At 41.7% G+C, this 9,338-nt stretch overlaps 2 long non-coding RNA genes across 2 annotated transcripts; one reads left to right on the plus strand and one right to left on the minus strand.

Moving 5' to 3' along the window:
• Window positions 1–1,464: 1,464 nt before the first annotated feature.
• On the minus strand, window positions 1,465–3,148 carry LOC142295269 (uncharacterized). Its single transcript, XR_012751402.1, has 3 exons — window positions 1,960–3,148; window positions 1,815–1,886; window positions 1,465–1,732 (listed from the first exon to the last, which is right to left on the minus strand). It is a non-coding gene; the product is annotated as an uncharacterized LOC142295269 (long non-coding RNA).
• Window positions 3,149–3,414: 266 nt separating this feature from the next.
• On the plus strand, window positions 3,415–4,698 carry LOC142295270 (uncharacterized). The gene is made up of 3 exons (XR_012751403.1): window positions 3,415–3,950; window positions 4,024–4,095; window positions 4,178–4,698. It is a non-coding gene; the product is annotated as an uncharacterized LOC142295270 (long non-coding RNA).
• Window positions 4,699–9,338: the final 4,640 nt, after the last annotated feature.

The following is a 9,338-nucleotide window of genomic DNA, read 5'->3' on the forward strand; positions in this document are numbered from 1 at the left end:
GAAGATTGGAAGTAAGAATTTAGTCCTAGTAAGTGCTCTAACCTTTACTCAGCACAAGTGTTTTTCAGATATTAAGGAAATTACAAATTTGCATCACACATTTAACCACCAATCTGATGATGGACTATGAAAAGCTTTAACCTCATTATCACGTACCCTTTTATCAGATGACAGCCAGAATAATTTATTAACTGTGTTAATGCTTTAAGAGGTTTATTGACACAGGCTTATAGGAAAGTCATCGAGAGCTTGTTTTAAGGCTCTTACAGATGACTTGCATTGCAGATAATTGGGTCTTCTGTCTTTCTTACTCTGATTACCAAAAAAGTGCTGAGTCTAACACAAGTTTAATATATAATTTAATTAACAAATAAGATATAGCAAACCTTAGTATATATGGTACATATATCCTTTCCTAGGGGTTTAGAAAACAATGTCTGTGTTTTTCCACAAGCACCAGCTTAGCTTTTCTAACTCAGCATCATTCACTAATGGGTTAAGTTATTAAGACAAATTCAGATGTCCATGAAACATGGTCCATATACAGACAGTGATGTATGGAAATGTCACAAGTCTCATGACCAGAACTTAAGAGGCTCGTAGGGATATATGAGACTGTTGAGTTCAGGTTAAGAGACCCACAGCCAGTAGGTACCTTATGGCCTATGCATGGGCCATGTTTCACAGAAGTCTGAATTTACACTTAAGGTGGCTTTACACACTGCAACATCGCAAATGACATCGCTGTAACGTCACCGGTTTTGTGACGTAATAGCGACCTCCCCAGCGACATTGCAGTGTGTGAAACACATGAGCGACCTGGCCCCTGCTGTGAAGTTGCTGATCGCTACAAATCGTTCAGGACCATTCTTTGGTCCTTTGTTTCCCGCTGTGCAGCATGGACTCAGTGTGTAAAGGGGACTTTACAACAACTTCGTTAGCGACTTCCCTTTCAAAAAGCTGCTTTACAACGTCCCCAATGACTAGCTAGGTCGTCTGCAGGTCCGGATCGCTGTTGCGTCGTTGGCCAGGTTTGCCTGTTTGACAGCTCACCAGAGACTTTGTAGCGATCCCGGCCAGGTTGGGATCGCTGGTGGGATCGCTAGAAAGTCTCAGTGTGTAAAGGAGCCTTTATATAGAAGTACACTGCACACTCAATGAAATGAATAATATATTGATTTATTGAACATTCATAAAAACCATGCACAGGAAATGAACTAAAGGACAGAAAATTGCTCTGACGTTGCGGCCACAGGCCTTGTTCACAGAGTCTGCTGTAAGAAAAATAGAATGCAAACAAATAAAGTTAATTTAAACAAATAATATTATGCTGCTTTGCGAGTCTTTAAGGAAGTGAACAGAAATATCGTGGGTGATATTTGAGAGTTATGCGCATATACAGACATGCACATACAAATACATATATACATACATATACATACATATATATATATATATACACATACATACACATACATGTACAATGTACAAACACATATACATACAAGCAGAACATGTCTAGAGTACGATAAGTCAAAATTGCAGAATATGTCTGCCAGGCGGGTTAGCCAGTACATTGAAATGGGAAAAAGGGCATAGGAGAGTGGAAAAAGGGAGGGTAAAAAAACCTGGTATCAGCACAAAGTGTGAGAAAATGGTGATAAGGAATAAAAATGGTGGGGAAATCAGGTATACTACCTGTCACCAATAGTTCTGTATTCCAGGGAGAATGCTGGAAAATAAGAATATAGGTATATATATGTGGAACCAGGGATATATATACTTTGAGGTGATAATGTAGGTAGAAGTATTACCTGTATAGATGTATTGGTAAAGGCTGCATATATGATGTGAAAGGGGTATCAGGAACGCCTAGGGTATGTTTTCTAAAATGTAAAGAATGAAAAAGTAAGCCCAGTATAAGTATAGGATAGGGAAGTCTGGATAATATGATCTTACCTGAGCTTGTGTGGACGCCGGCGCTCACGTGCCTTGGCTGTAAATGACGGTTGCTGTCAGCTGTGTAATAGCCCTTTTTAAATGCTGAAAGATGGGAGGGAGCTGACGTAACTGACCCACGTGATTAGCCCCATCTGTTCGGGCCATTAGTGTGCTGCGCATGCGTTGTAGCAGAGAAAGAGTGACCTATCGTGCCTGCGTGGTCCAAAAGGCTCCTTATGTTGAGGTGTATCATGGTGCAGACGAGGAGGTGACGTTGCGCGCAGGCGCAGACATCATTTCCTCAGAGCCCGAACAGGAGAGAGTGTAAGCGGGCAGGAAGGATCGGGTCGTGACGTCACCGCGCGCGGTCATCACGCCCGCCCATATGTTGAAAGGACAGCAGGTTGTCATGGTAAACCTGACGCCGCGCGCGTGCGCGATCGTCGGTAAGAGATACACAGGCCTTGAACAGGCCCAAGATAAATATCTATAACTCCCAGGGCTTAACGAAGTGTCAAATTGAAGGTGATGGAAGAGTTTATGTATTATCAACTCGGCCTGATGGGACCTAGAGATTAAAGGGGAAGTAAAAAGAAGGGGAGGGAAGGGAGGGAAAAAATCTTAATGTATAAAGGGGAATTGGGAAAAAAAAAAAAAAAAGGGGCATATAACCTATACTAAGAGGAATAACCAGGTAGAGGAAGAGAGAGAGAAAAAAAATAGTAATGATGAAAATAAAAGGGGAAGGAAAAAGAAAAAGAGAAAGTGCAAAGTGCCATACCAGTCTTACCCATCAGGACGGGATTTGGGAAGGGGGAGAGGAGCAGAGGAATGAGGATCCATTTTATTGTAGATCATATATTCATATCTGTTAGAGGAGACAAACAATATGTTAGATTTCAATTATATAGACCATTCAATTTCCCTATTTAGACCAAATGGAGTTAATGTACGCAAAGTATAAATCCAATAGCTCTCTCTGTGTTTAAGCAGTTGTATGTGATTTCCACCCCGTCTAGGACGTTCTATTTTTTCTAAAACTTGGAATCTCAATTGAGAAACTGAATGTCGGGCTTCTTTAAAGTGATGTGGGATTGGGAGCCAAGTTTTATTGCAACGTATTGTAGATTTATGACTGGCAATCCTATCCCGAACATGTTGTGTGGTTTCGCCAACGTATAACAAACCGCATGGGCACTTGACTATATATATGACGAAATTAGAATCACAAGTATAGAAATCTCTAATTGGGTAGGATTGACCAGTTCGGGGGTGGGTCACAGACCCACCCCCGAACTGGTCAATCCTACCCAATTAGAGATTTCTATACTTGTGATTCTAATTTCGTACAATACGTTGCAATAAAACTTTTTTTTTTTTTTTCCCAATTCCCCTTTATACATTAAGATTTTTTCCCTCCCTTCCCTCCCCTTCTTTTTACTTCCCCTTTAATCTCTAGGTCCCATCAGGCCGAGTTGATAATACATAAACTCTTCCATCACCTTCAATTTGACACTTCGTTAAGCCCTGGGAGTTATAGATATTTATCTTGGGCCTGTTCAAGGCCTGTGTATCTCTTACCGACGATCGCGCACGCGCGCGGCGTCAGGTTTACCATGACAACCTGCTGTCCTTTCAACATATGGGCGGGCGTGATGACCGCGCGCGGTGACGTCACGACCCGATCCTTCCTGCCCGCTTACACTCTCTCCTGTTCGGGCTCTGAGGAAATGATGTCTGCGCCTGCGCGCAACGTCACCTCCTCGTCTGCACCATGATACACCTCAACATAAGGAGCCTTTTGGACCACGCAGGCACGATAGGTCACTCTTTCTCTGCTACAACGCATGCGCAGCACACTAATGGCCCGAACAGATGGGGCTAATCACGTGGGTCAGTTACGTCAGCTCCCTCCCATCTTTCAGCATTTAAAAAGGGCTATTACACAGCTGACAGCAACCGTCATTTACAGCCAAGGCACGTGAGCGCCGGCGTCCACACAAGCTCAGGTAAGATCATATTATCCAGACTTCCCTATCCTATACTTATACTGGGCTTACTTTTTCATTCTTTACATTTTAGAAAACATACCCTAGGCGTTCCTGATACCCCTTTCACATCATATATGCAGCCTTTACCAATACATCTATACAGGTAATACTTCTACCTACATTATCACCTCAAAGTATATATATCCCTGGTTCCACATATATATACCTATATTCTTATTTTCCAGCATTCTCCCTGGAATACAGAACTATTGGTGACAGGTAGTATACCTGATTTCCCCACCATTTTTATTCCTTATCACCATTTTCTCACACTTTGTGCTGATACCAGGTTTTTTTACCCTCCCTTTTTCCACTCTCCTATGCCCTTTTTCCCATTTCAATGTACTGGCTAACCCGCCTGGCAGACATATTCTGCAATTTTGACTTATCGTACTCTAGACATGTTCTGCTTGTATGTATATGTGTTTGTACATTGTACATGTATGTGTATGTATGTGTATATATATATATATGTATGTATATGTATGTATATATGTATTTGTATGTGCATGTCTGTATATGCGCATAACTCTCAAATATCACCCACGATATTTCTGTTCACTTCCTTAAAGACTCGCAAAGCAGCATAATATTATTTGTTTAAATTAACTTTATTTGTTTGCATTCTATTTTTCTCACAGCAGACTCTGTGAACAAGGCCTGTGGCCGCAACGTCAGAGCAATTTTCTGTCCTTTAGTTCATTTCCTGTGCATGGTTTTTATGAATGTTCAATAAATCAATATATTATTCATTTCATTGAGTGTGCAGTGTACTTCTATATATATACTCAAGGGATTCTCCCATTCACTAGCACCTCACCCTCAAATTAGTGTGCACGCCCCTCTTTTCTAAAGGAGCCTTTAGACGCAGACCATAGTTGTTGCTGTCTCTGAAAAATGAAACACATCATGTTCTCTAATTTTAGACCATCCCTCAAATAGTTTTGATGACAATTATTATAGTTAATGCATAGTGCACTAAAAAATACAGATCAAAGCCAAATGTAGGTGGACAACAGATCATCACACATTTTTGAGATCCCATTCATGATGGGACATTGGAAATTTATGCCTATTCAGTCTAAGTGAAAAGAGCATTTGTGAGGTAATACATTGCAAAAAAAGCCCAGATCACATTGCTATTCTAATTTATCCAAAAAGTGTTCAACAAGGTTCTTGTCAGCATTCTGTGCAAGACTAAAATTCTTCCAAGTCAAACTCATCAAATCATGTCATCACAGACCTTACATTGCGGATGGGGACACAGTCATGATGAAAAAGAGCTTTCCTACACACAGAGTTTTGCACAAACTTCGCTGACTGTCATGGCAGCATCGGACTCTGTTCAGATTGCAGATTCTGACACTCCGCCCGATGGTTTCTCTGGTGTCTGGGATCAACACAGGAAGACTGGGGAGTCGACCTGCTGTGTACTGAGTCATAGGCAGGCTAGAGAGCGTTAAGCGGGCTTTACACGCTATGATATCGTTAATGAATTATTGTCGGGGACACGGTGTTTGTGACACACATCCGGCATCATTAACGATATCGTAGCGTGTAACAGTTATGTGCGTTCTAAAACGATTGCAAAAGCGGCAAAAATCATTTGCCGTGGAGAGGTCGTCCTAAAACAAAAAAACGTTTTCTTTTTATTAGCGATGTTGTTTCTCGTTCCTGCGGCACCACACATAGCTATATGTGACACCGCAGGAGCGAGGCACATCTCCTTACCTGCCTCCACCGGCTATGCGGAAGGAAGGAGGTGGGCGGGATGTTTACGTCCCGCTCATCTCCGCCCCTCCGCTTCTATTGGACGGCTGCCATGTGACAGGTAAGTCTGTGTGACGGGGGTAAGCGAGGTTGTGCGCGACGGGCAGAGAATTCCCCTTGTCACACAACCGTTTGCGATCTCGCTAGCAAGGTCGCAGCGTGTAGAGCCCGCTTTAATCTCTGATACTGTCTACTTGCTCCTTTAATCACATGTTGTGGGGAGACCTATCATAGCTTCTCTCCTATTTATACACTTGGAATCCTTCTACCCATGCCAGCTCTAGTTCATTTTGTCTTGATCTGTGAGTTGTGGTGTCCCAAATTCTGTCTTGTGAAAGGTGTTCTTATGTTGTGCTTTTTGCTTGGTGTGGTTGTAGAGTGTACCCTTGTTGTTTTTACTTCCTTCCTGCTCTTGTTTTCCTCCTGAAACTCTTATTATGTTATCCTGTGTGTGCATGATCTGTAACAGAATTTTTTTTTTTCCATTGTCTGTCTTTTCTGTGATTTTAACACACTTCTGTCATGTCCCTCAATGGGGAAAGGGAAGGCGGAAGTATATCAGGGCTGGTCTGGAGCAGGGCAAGGAAAAAGACTCAGGCCTCTCCACTATTAGGAGTATCCTTGAGAATAGGGATAGCATGGGGCCTCCTAGCTTGAGGGATAGCTTAGGAGCCCCGGTTTCCCGCTATCCCAAAGTCATTGTGAGACTTCCCTAATCCATTCCTATAATGTTTGGAGCATACCATTGTCTAAAATGTTTATGTAATCCAGGTACACATCTGACTGCCAGTTAATGATATGTGATTCATGACTTTAGGGAACATGGTTTCTCTCTGCCATAGACCAGTAGTATCCTTTACAACATTTCTGGTGATGCTTGCTAATGCATATGGTGACCTTAGGTTTGTGTGAAGCATATCTCAACTTCTTTTCTTCAGGAAGACTCTGCAGCCAGACTCCAGTATCATGTTTTTCCGGGAGGGCTGCGCTCCTGAAGATTGACAGTTCAAACTAGTGGCATGGTTACACTGCAAGTGTCAAATGAGCACTAACACACCAGCTAAGCCTCAGCTGCATGGGAAAAGCGCAAGGGCCCCGAGGCTGGTTGGACCAAGCAATCTAGCTAACATCAAAACCCCAAGTATAGCGTCTGCAAGCAGCGCAAGCTCTTTACCTATGCAATCAGTTACTCTGAGACTGCAGGGTGGCCGGAAACCTAGGTATTGAGCTGTACACTATTAAATTAAAAAGTCCTCCAATTTTGAGAATGAAGAGATTTTTTTTTTTACTAACAAGTAGATTGCAAAATTTCTTGTTTTTATTGTTTTTACTAGCACTTTGCAATTTTATCTACTTAAGAACTTTAGACAACCCCTTTAGCAATGGAGATGCATTTGACTCCACAAAATAGGTACTCACAGTCCATAAATAAAAAAAAATAACATGGCAAAAGATAGCCTATGAGTAGCTCACAACTAAAACTAGAGAAGAGTGAATTGATCCGTAACAAATTGAATTTGTTTATGATTTTCCTCAATATTTCAGATTTTGGTAACAAAATTTTGGGGATATGAGTTGCAGGAGTCAAGCATAATTAAGACCATCTAGTTACAATTTTGCAATCTTCTATTGAGAGCCATAATGAGTATTGATGGGCAAGCACTAAAATGCTTGAATGCTTGCTACTTGATTCAAGCTGACCAGATGCTCGGATGCTCGACGCAAGTATAGAGCATCATGGAAAGTCATTGATTGGCCTGCTTGGGTCTCAGCCTGCATACATCCAGCCATAAAAAGAGCATTTCCGGTATGAGGGTGGGGTTTTTGTTTTTTATTTATTATTGGTCACACTATGTCCGAGAACATTGTTTTATCCTCTAGGAGAGATATTCAAAGACTGTGAATGGCTCTCCCTGGGGTGCCTGCTCACATCATGCAGTGATACAGGCCTGTGCATTGTGGTTGTTGTTTCATGGACGAAATATCCAAGCACCCATGATACTTGGCGAACCACTGCGAGTATCCGAGCACGCTGATGCTCAATCGAGTAACAAGCAGTGCCAAGCACGTTTGCCTATAACTAATAAAGAGGTTAGAATAATAATGTACATTATACTCACCTGTCCTAGGCCCTCATTTGACCTTACGCCGCAGCTCCCCAGTACTCCGCATTAGTCGTCATTCAATGACGTTTATCACCCCACTTTGTGAGAGAGTAACATCAATAACATGCATCTCCCCCAGGTGACCGCATTAGGTCATACACTGGCCTCAGTGCTGGAAGAACTGAAGACCAGCGGAGAGCTACGTTGGCAAGAGAGGTAGCACATGTAAATGAGGGGCAGGTAAGTATAATGTATTTTATTGCTTAACACTTTCCTTCCCTAGTTATTTATGCTTTAGGGTCTGAAGAGAGCCAAAATGTCTTTTCACATCAATCAGGGCATTTTTTTGTTTCAGATCCATTGTTGTGTGAACCTGTTCGAAATGAACTTCAAGAGATTTGCTCATCTATAACTACTTTTGAATATGGAAATATCATGGCTATGTGCTTTAACTAAATGTATGAACCTATTTGCATTTGCTGTAGCTGAAACACTTGATCGTAATACTAGGCAGAGGTACTCACATCCCTTCAGCCATGAAGTGCAGTTTGTAAACTTCTAAATAGCAGGAAGAAAGGGTCTGAATATTAAATCTGAAATGTTTAGTATTGAACAAAAATAAGAATATGTAAAAACTCATTTGTAACGTAACACAATCAGCATCCTAAAATCTGTCATTGAACTTGCCAACTGCGATAAGGCAAATTGTGCCATTATCCTGTCTACTAACTTGCGAAAGCAAAGGATAAATAATTTTGACAGATTGGTCGTGCTACATAATCACATAATCTTGATTAGAGAAGTCCTAAGGCCACACTATTTGATTGGTTGGGCCCCTGCTTTGTCCCCCTGATTAGGCATTACCCACTTATCAGGCAGTAAGTCCACATCAATGACAATACACCCGCTGTCACAGCTTTTTCAGCTCTGCATCTCTCCTTCATCTTTCCTGCTTGAAAATCTGCATTGCAATAACCATAAAAGAGGAATATTGTGATAGTTTGGTTAGAAGTGGAACATAGTAATAAGGCAAACAATATAGTGATGTGGGAGATAAGACAAGGGGAATGATAACTTGATTGTTTGTATTGTTTCAGTACAAAAAGTGAAGGCTTTTACCGTCATGAATCAAGAGTTTTTCGGTGTCATGTGCTTGGGTAATCTTATGTGTGAGCCATTAAATTGCTTACTAGTGACTATCACTGACTGCGAGTTAACTCAGCTTCCTCTAGACTTCCTACCCCACATTTGCAGCTGTTGCGCTGCCGCATTTTGCCACATTCCTCATTGTTTACGTGTGTCAAGGCCGCTTTGGAACCCATGTGACAGGACGTGTGTGTTTCTCACTGGTTCAAAGCCAGAAAGAAGAAGGAACAGACAGGAAAAACAATGCTTTAAATAACATCTGAGATTTCCAAATATGGAGAAGCTTTGTAGTATTTTCCGTGTGCGGCTAAAGCATCTTGTTTTG

Source organism: Anomaloglossus baeobatrachus, chromosome 3 (assembly GCF_048569485.1).
Source record: "Anomaloglossus baeobatrachus isolate aAnoBae1 chromosome 3, aAnoBae1.hap1, whole genome shotgun sequence".
NCBI classification, from domain to species: Eukaryota; Metazoa; Chordata; class Amphibia; order Anura; family Aromobatidae; genus Anomaloglossus; species Anomaloglossus baeobatrachus.